The sequence below is a fragment of the Parasteatoda tepidariorum genome, chromosome 3, assembly GCF_043381705.1.
Source record: "Parasteatoda tepidariorum isolate YZ-2023 chromosome 3, CAS_Ptep_4.0, whole genome shotgun sequence".
In the NCBI taxonomy this organism is placed as follows: Eukaryota; Metazoa; Arthropoda; class Arachnida; order Araneae; family Theridiidae; genus Parasteatoda; species Parasteatoda tepidariorum.
Genome location: NC_092206.1, coordinates 36606142 through 36616032, shown reverse-complemented (window position 1 = coordinate 36616032; position 9891 = coordinate 36606142). Strand labels below are relative to the sequence as shown.

General features: G+C 32.0%; 1 long non-coding RNA gene across 1 annotated transcript; it reads right to left on the bottom strand.

Moving 5' to 3' along the window:
• Positions 1–5123: 5123 nt before the first annotated feature.
• Positions 5124–8913, bottom strand: LOC122268584 (uncharacterized). Its single transcript, XR_006224602.2, has 2 exons — positions 8607–8913; positions 5124–5821 (listed from the first exon to the last, which is right to left on the bottom strand). It is a non-coding gene; the product is annotated as an uncharacterized lncRNA (long non-coding RNA).
• Positions 8914–9891: the final 978 nt, after the last annotated feature.

Below are 9891 nucleotides of genomic sequence, written 5' to 3'. Positions count from 1 at the left end.
AAAAAAAAAAATATATATATATATATATATATATATATGAAAATTCAAAACAGGAGAGCGGGTCGTTGAACCCGGGTATTACCTAAAGAAAACAAAATTTTGAGGAGGTTCTCAATTAAATTTCTCAATATTTTAAAAATTTGCAAATTTCGAAAAATTTTAATTTTGCAATTTCAATATTGCAAAATTAATAAAATTCTTCTTAAAAATATATAGTGCATATTTTATCAGCTCTATTATTTTAAATTATTTTTTAAGAGGTGGTCGTTTTCAAAGAATCTGGTATGAACGGGGAAATATTTCCTCACAACTCAACAAAGGTTCAAATTTTTTTTTAAATATTTCTAAACGTTAGATTATAGTGATTTTACTTCTGGTGATTTCTTCATTTATTCAACGAAATTGAAGTTACAATCCTTTCAGTCGGAATGTGTCTAAAAATATTGTAAAACACTAAAAAGGCAAATCTATTTCCTTACAAACGTCCACAGTTTTTTTTTAGCAACCACTGTTTCTTAAACATCACATAGTTCAAGTGTATCTCTTTACCTCCTATCTTCTAAAACTTAAGGTTTATTTTTTTCCTGTGGTAATGAACTAAAGAAGAAGTTTTAAATCAAATAGCATTTTCGAAAAACTTCTATCAGAACTTAAGAATTTGACTGTCTGTCCATCTGACTTTCTATATGTCTGTTCAATTTATTTACGTGTACAATTATTTTTTAAATTTATGTACATATTTGATACCACCAAGAAAATTATTTTCTAAAACTGCGGAATTTCCGTAGCAAGTTGGCGAGAATGTTATTTAGAACTAGTGACCTACAGTAACAGACGCAAATATACACTTGCCTAAAATTTCAATTAAAATTTGCTGCCACAGAAAGGGTTAAGAACACCTATTAATCCTTCCCTATGTGACATTTTATAAGTCTTTTCATTTTATTGATGTGTAGAGGAGTACAAAAAAACCGACTCTATCTGGCGAATAGGGCTGTCTATGGGCTGAGAAGATTCTGGAATCTAGGTTTCTTTCTAGAAAAACAAAGTTCTTAATCTGCAAAACTCTTGTCCGGCCAGTCTTGACATACGCTTCTGTACCTTGGACAATGACAAAACTGGAAGAATAACTGTAGAAGGAGATTTAACTTTGAACTGTACAAGAGTTATAAACAACCTTATATTAAATACATAGAAATAAATAGAATGAATTGTATGACCCACGTGATTCGAATGAGTGATGACAATACAGTCAAAAAGATACTGCTTTTTAAACCAACTGGAACAAGAAAGCAGGAGAGACCACGGTTGAGATGGGCTGACTCAGTAGAGTCTGATTTTCTTGAAATTATGAAAAGAATTGGAGATCAAAGATAAATCGGAAGTCGTCGTGTAGAAATCTTCAGAGGAAGGCATTGGCTCACATTGGGCTGCCTGGCCAACTATGATGATGATGATGAGAAGAGTACAAAATTCTTTTATTCTTAATTTATTAAAATGTTAAAAAAGTCGGTAGGTCATGTACCAATAATGCTAAAACTGACCTTCTTCGATGCAACTTTTCCTAACATCTAAACAAGATATTGCTTTAGTTTTTTGTTCACAGAATATACATATGTATTTTACATGACAAACAGGAGAACGGGTCATTAAAACAGCTAGATTAGAAAATCGCGCTCCTTAATGGGTTAATAGGGCAATAAAAATTATCAAAACTCTGGAATCTAGTGATCAAGGTATAAAACATTCATTACATATTTTCCCCGAGCCTTGAAAATTTTAAAAAATGGTGGCAAAAATCAAACGTTCATCGATATTTTAATACCTTTGTTATCACCACAACTTACAATTTTAGAAAAAATGCATGCTATTCTGAAAATACTTATCTGCCAAATTTCTAAACGATTATTTGGTATCGTAAGAAAAAATTATTCTACTAAATTAAAGTACACACACTTTTACTGTTGCAATTTTTAAAGGTCTGCGGGAACACTGTATTACCAGTTATTTTTCTACTAAATTCAGTTAACGTTTCCCAGAAAAAGTAGGCATTGGACTCAAACTGAAATTCTCAAAGATCCGTCTACTGTGAAGCAGCTGAATAATCAATCTGAATTTTCTTTCAAGCGCATAAAAACACTCCAGAAACAGAAATCATTTGTACTTTTTTGATAACTCGCCAAATCAGCTGAGCATGAAAAGAGTGCCAAGAAACTTCAAGGGCCTCGAAAAAAAGCAACACAAGACAATTTTTTTTTCGCTTGTGACAGATGAATCTTTTTAAGCATCAGTTCGCTCTTGACCCCTAACAAAGAGGTTCGGAATCATAAATATAAACTCAAGTGATTTGTTCATTTACATTAAAATTGTAGAAATTGTTTCTATTATGAAACTTTTCTAACTTTTTGCAATTTAATAAAATAAGATGGAAGCTGGCCAATTCTTGAATCACTGAATTTGTTATCTATTCAATTTGAAAAGAAAAAAAAAAGTTTTTTGAAGATTGTAATTGTTTGGAAACATCGAAATCATATTGAAATTTTTTTTAAATAAAAATGTTGTTTTTCATATATTTTATAGTTTGGTGGTTGTGTCAAATTGCAGCCAATAAATATTTTGGAAGGATAATTTTTATGTTGTTTCTTTATAAGCGGGAATCTACGATAACAATACTCACAATTAATTTCAAAACTTAAAATTGAAAAATCATACAATATTAAATTATTAAAAAAAAACTTTTTTACTTTTTAAAGTTATGAATTTCGAGTTGTATGCTTTGAGCATTATTTAAATTTGTCAAGTTCTTCTATTCTTGAAGGTTGTTTTCAATGAGAAAGATGTTAACCAAATATCTTCCTGATATTTCTATGCATTACTAGCAGTGCTGCCCTCTGGTTTGCCTGAGCGAAACTACTTTGATTTTATTTTAACTATAAGAGGGACAGGAAAGTAATGTCGTTTAGGTGCATTTGGCATTTGTTATCAAGATTTTATTTTTAATCAATGTTGTATTTACCCTCGTTAGCAACAACCTCTCAATGCCAGATCGAAAATGAATCGAAATGGATAAAAAAAAATTAATCGGTTTTTAAGACTAACGAATATTTAATGCGCCCGAACGATTTTACTTTCCGGTCCCCCTAATATTTTCAACAGATATCCGCGATACGGTCAAAATTTCATGCGTATTTAAATTTAGTGACACTTTAAAGTCTATTCATTAGCCATTAAATATCACAAACACACATAAGTATGAATTCATGACATTTCCGTATAGTAGGCAGCAGAAGTAATGAAATTATTTCCATCTCTGTCGTGATATAAGACAGAAAACTCATCCGAATGTTCCATTGCGTACTCATTACGTACTATAACTTCCTCACTCACTTCTTGAGTCATAACATGAATATTGTATAATATATGTAGGTTAGTACTCATAAAAGGTAACCTACATCACCAGTAATTGGTATGACAGTATGCGGTACCATAGCACTGTTTGTTCGAAATCCCTGCAGCTATTTTAGAAAGGCTTAGAAATAAATTTAAATAATTACTTTGTAAGTAAGTTTTTTATTTCTATAAAAATTGAAAATTATTCTAAATTAATACTAAACGTATGACTAACTATTCAACGCTACTTAAACTATCACCTAAGACTACCTAACCAAATGAATCTAAATAAATATCTAACGTAAAACTAATTGTTTAACACTACTTAAATTATTATTTAAGACAACCTAACAAAATCACAAAAAAAACTCTGTTAAACAACCTATCAATACTTTTTTTTTATGACCATCATTGAATAGCCGACCCAATTTGTTGGGTTTACGACTACTAATGTTCAACTCCGTAGCCTAGTAATTTTGAACCCAATCAAGAAGACAAGGGAACTCCTGGATGAAGTACTGGGAGAAATTTTCCTTCGTGTAGGACTTTTTGATGGAACTAAACCGCATTTGCGTTACATGGAGAGAAAAACCACGAGAACCTCCCGTGGTTAGGCTGGCGGCAAGGGGACTCTAATCCATGATCCGTCTACCAATGAGGATATTTCACGTCAGCACTGTGGTCGGTGCAAGCCGGATGCGGAATTCGTATCGACTGGGATTTGAACCCGGTTCGCCTCATTGGAAGGCGAACGCTCTATTCCCTGAGCCATCACAGCTCCTTCAATTCCTATTTCGCCATAAACGGAACCCATAAAAATCTATCCGTCATAAGAGGAACCAAAGATTCAAATTATATGTTGCTACCTTCGGTATTTAAGGCTCTGCAATGATGACTCAGTCACTTAAAACATTTCTTTTTTTATGTATAAATAACGCTTTTTTCTTCGAAATTCATTTAATTGGAGTTAAAATAAACCTATCACTAAGCTTTTCAATTGCTTGCAATATACTGACGTATATTAATTAAAAACAATTTAACAGCTGTATAGCAGTATGTTAAACAAGCACAACGCTAATGAGAAATGGATTAGTTAACTCATCAATTAATTCCTTTTCCAAAAGACCAGGATAACACCGTCAAAGACAAGATATTTTGCTTGTTAAATTAATTCTTTAAATTAAACCTTTACAGTTAGGACTTTGATACAAGCATGTCCATCATAATTTTATCAATATTTAAGATTATCTGTACATTATGATATCAAACGTTATCATTTCTGGAACGCACCCTTAAGATAGCACATTAAAGATATCGTCGATGACTCATAAGTTTATCATTATTTTCTTTTTTTCCATATATAAGTACATCATTATTTGTTTACAGTTTCATATAGAAGAAATTTGGTCAGATGGCTACTTTATTTTTCTTCTTTGTATGACGCTGTTACCACGTCATAATCAAGTAAAACGGTCACCATAGATACTGCTAGCGTTATCTCAGTGTGAGATTTTATAACTTTTACAACTTTAAAAATCACTTTAATGTCATTTTTTAAGCTTGTCAGACATTGATTTAGAGAAATAGCATCAATTGTTGGTTATAATGATAATTGGTTGATGTTATGTTGTGTGATCAGCATATGATTGCTTTTCAATTATTGTATCTTTGAAAATCAAAGCTAAATGATAAAAAAAATTCGATCGATCATTAATTTTGAAGTAGCATCTAACTAATGAGCAAAGTGGCTAAATTTATTTACTCAAAATATGGCGACAGTGATGATTACATGAGTTATTATGGTTGAAAGAAAATATTGAGTAGCAAAACTAATTTTAAAATAGCCTGAAGCTGAATCAATAGCATGAAATTGATAAAAGGGTCATGACAGACCAGTGGCTCTTCTCTCTCCCAGTGGATAGACCAGTGGCTCTATCCACTGGGATTGGTTCAATATTCGACTCCACTGAGACCCATCGAGTACATGCGATATACGTGCTCTTAAAATCTGTGGAATCGAAAGTCTTGTAATCAGTCGTTGAGCAATACCGTGGATACATGGATCTGGAGAAACTTTCCTTCCCCTTCAGATTTCTATGTCTAAATTGAGGAAGTGACCTCACAAAATGACAGTGGTGCTGCCATCTATCCATGAAGTTCTGAGCTAAGACGTACTTTTACTCTTGCGGTTTTCTCTTGTCAAACTTAAAGGGCACATTCATGGCTTAATTCGCAAAAGGCCAATGTATGGTGAGCTTGGCTTGTCCAAGTGTCATTAGAAACAAAAGTTGATGAAATTCATTATTAACTTTGCTGTGTATAAATTACTTAAATAATACCTAACGGAAACATAAAACTTACTGTGTATTTCTTTATCTTGTGTTGATTAAGTACACTCCTATAATCAACCTGTTTATCCAACTCAGGCGGGCTGAAAACAAAACAGTTTTTTAAAATAAATACGACAAGTTTATCGGAATACAACCAGGTGCACTCGAGGCTGTTTTTCGCATGATCTGTCGATACATGAAATGACTGTTTTGAGTTCGCAACAGTTACTTATAACTGATTGGTGAAATTTAGCTTGCCTTTAACGGTGTCTTCTGTGCTAATTCTGAAAATGGCTCAAAATTTTGTGAAAATAAAAGGGGTTTGTGATCTAATTTTTAAATATTTAAAGAAAGTTAAGCCAACGCTGCATTATATAGGTTCATAAATATTTGAAAAATTATTATTGAAGAATTATTTATTGATTTGGATATTTTTTTATCTAGATGGGAAAATCTCGTCAAATTGACAATTTTTAAAAAAAGTCCGATAACTGTTAAAGTAATTAAGTTATTTTCCTGTTCCGAAGCCCATATAATTCTTTGAGGCAAGATGTTGATAATTTAAAATGCGAGCTTTCATTCTAGCGTAAGACACTTAAACTCTAGCTTTTTATTACCCTTGGTGAAAGAGTTTCAAAAATATTATTAAAAATGGCAAATGTTTTAATAGTTTTATTAATTGAAAAAGACATATAAAAAATTCACATTTTGGAGTGCAACTTTTGTCTGTCCTTAATATTCATCAACAAAGGGAATACAAAGCTTGGAAACAATGGAATATCTGTATGATTAATCCACAGTATGAGATAAATCAATAGGGAGTCACTGAAAGACGACTTCCAATGAGTGAGATCCAAACATTCGGAGAAATGGAGAAATTTTCTACTGATATCTGATATATAAATGTACTATAACTATTCAAAAATTTTAAAATTACCTCCAAATCACAATTCACACTCAGGGTTTCAAAAAGTTGACATAGATGAAACTCAAAAACTTATATCTATTTATACTCCAAAAATAACACTGCGCAGTTTTTATAATAAATAAATTTCGGTCACATGAACACTTTTCTGCCAGCTACCAAACAATATTGCGTTTTAAGTATCTAACGTCTCTAAATACATTTATTAAAGGGTGCTTTTATTGTACAGAGCTCAAAATTGTAATATTAAGAATTTTTTTAATCATACACTTTGTGTGCGACCATCACCCAACCATGACTAAGTACCTTGCTGTATTTTTAGAGCTCTATCTTTTAATGGACAAGGTAGGAAAGCCGCGTAATTTTGACTCTAGTCATACGACGTGGACAGCGCCTGAGATGGTGCCCCTATCTCCAAACTTCGACAGCATAGCCAACAAGAAGACTTTCAGGTATGGTAGATTTAACGTGCACCTTGCTATGAGTATACGCCAGTCATAATCACTTTTATTTTCTCATTATGTCTTGCAAGTCTTGAAAACGGGCGCCTTCTTTGAGCACTCGAATGTCGAATTTTAAAACTATCTTCAATATTTTGAAGCAAATGAAGTTTTTAAATCATCAAACACATTAAATAGATTTTTAAATTGGTTTTAAATCTGTTTTGTTCGCTCTCAGGATCGAACTGACACAAATATCAAATGATATTTACTTTAATAGTATGCGCAGGGTGTTCTGTTATGACTGCCCTTAATCTATACAATATCTGGCCATCACAAGGTGAGCAGCCGATCTGACTGGAAGCAACCTCACTGTAAACTGTGATTTAAACATTTAATATTTAATATTAAAGTAAGAACAAATAGCATTTTCAAATTCTAACATAATATTGAGGTAGGAAAAAGCAACGAAGGAATTAAAATAGTCTAATATCAGTTTGCACCTCTTGCGATGCTTGAATACATTCCTTTTTCGCAAGAAACCACTTTGTCTTATAAACTATTAATACTGTTAAGAGAACATTAATTATCGAACATTTAAAATATTTTGCACCATGTTGAACTCGCTCTTTTCACTCCATGTGAAGTTTTTGAAAAAATTATTTGTAGTTTACACTGAAAAAATTCACTTTTACAATTACATATTTTATTTTTTGAATAGTAAATATCGTTTTACTTCATTTATTTTAAATATTTACTATACATTTTTCGAAGCCATATTTAAATTATGTTTTTGAAACACTCTGTTTTGTAGATTTAAGAACATTTTGTGGTGAACTGCAAGAAAAGAACTTTAACTTTATATTTGATTCAAGTAATTTTAAATGAAAAAAAATGTTCTATTTTTTAACAGCTTTATATTTCAATACATTACATATCTCCGGATATCAAAATTTATGGTTGTGTAATATAAGTACAGTTGTGTAATATCCGAATAAGTAATAAACGATTTAACAAATATTTGAAAGAAAAGTCTCTGGAAAATTGCATTCTACGCAATGTCAAAAACAAATCGTTTTTAATGCGGAAAATGCGAAACCACAAATAGATTGAGTAGGTGTTCTATTTTTTTATTCATCTATCTGAAAATGTCAAAGGTAATTTTTCCCAGTCTTTCTATTTCTAAATAAAAATGAAGACAAAGCCTAACGTTTTCAAATTCCCAATAATTTCGTTTCGAAACCTTAATACTTTTGAAATCGGAGAATTATTGAAAAAATTCAATGAATTTTACTTGTTTTCAATTCCCTTAAGTTATATTCTGTAATCGAGGCAGTTATTCATTATTGCTTTGTTTTTTTCAAAACAGAACACAAATATTAAATCATAAATTGAAATTTTTCCATTATTTACTTTTTATAGAATATTTTTATTAATTTTTACGTCCGCCAGGTAAATTCTTTTTGAGTTTTAATGTATTATTATTTAAATAACAGAGATAAAATGCAAATAGATTCTTACTTGCAATTCTCAGTAGAACGAGATTTGTATGTTTTTACATCAGAGTGTGTTAATCAACAAATTTTCTTTATTCTTTCCATACAAAAATAAGCAAGGGCATCTCTGGCCGAACGGTCTTACCGTTTCCCCAAGCGACCTGTAGAGTAAAGGTTGCGAGTTCGATTCCCGCCGTAACCCTGGATACCGTGTGATGTGCTTCTCCAGTTTGTTCTATTTGTTCTCCTATTTTATAATAATAGAAGAGATAAGCAAACTAGTCTGAATATGTGTAATATATATGTAAAAATAATATATAAATAAATATGTATATGTGTATGTTATATGTGTAACATTATATAAATAAATAAAATCACATACAAAAATCAGTGGCCTTGTGTAGCATGTAATTACATGTCGTTGTAGTTCATTTACGTCGCACTAGAGCTGCACAATGGGCTATTGGCGACAGTCTGGGAAACATCACTGAGGATGATCCGAAGACATGCAATTTTGATCCTCTGCAGAGGGGATGTTACCCCCGTTTCGGAAGCCCAACGGCCTGCACAAGTCGAGTATTTTACGGTAGAACAGTTTAACAAGGACCAATACCGCACACCCTCGGTCCCTGTGCAGACTGATCCAAGTGGTCACCCACTAGCACACTGACTGCAGCCAGTGATACTTGACTTCGGTGATCTGCTGGGAACCGTGTCTTAACGATCAGTCCACTGCGGGACATAACTGGAACTCAGAAAAAGGACAAAAAAAGATACTGAGCAACGTGTAGAACCTACGAAAGCCTTATAACCTTATTTGACTCCCCTTGATTGCTTGTATAGTTAGCACAATGAATTTGAAGTGATTTAAAATCATCGAATTTGAGCAATTAGGTTAACAGACTTATAGCGCAAACCTACAACTTTCTCTGTAGTAGTTTAGGACTTAAATCTCTATACCATTTTTAGACATTGATCTAACACCTTTTAAAGCTTAATTCACAAAACTTTTACGTGGTTTGGGATAACTGAACCATAAAGTATGGCTATAGGTTTGAACTCTGCTTATAGGTTCGAGGTCTGACCTCAATTATTACAATATAGAATCACATTATACGAATAGAATAGATCCTACAAATAGAAATAGAATTATACTCGTCCTGACGACCAAATAAAAATGATTGTTTTTACTCCCTCAGACTTACTTTATAGTACCGTTTACTAAACTTATCTAGATTGCGAAATATCATTTACGTTCAGTTCAATATGTAGCTGATTTAGGTTTTTGAACTATATTTTACTTATATGAG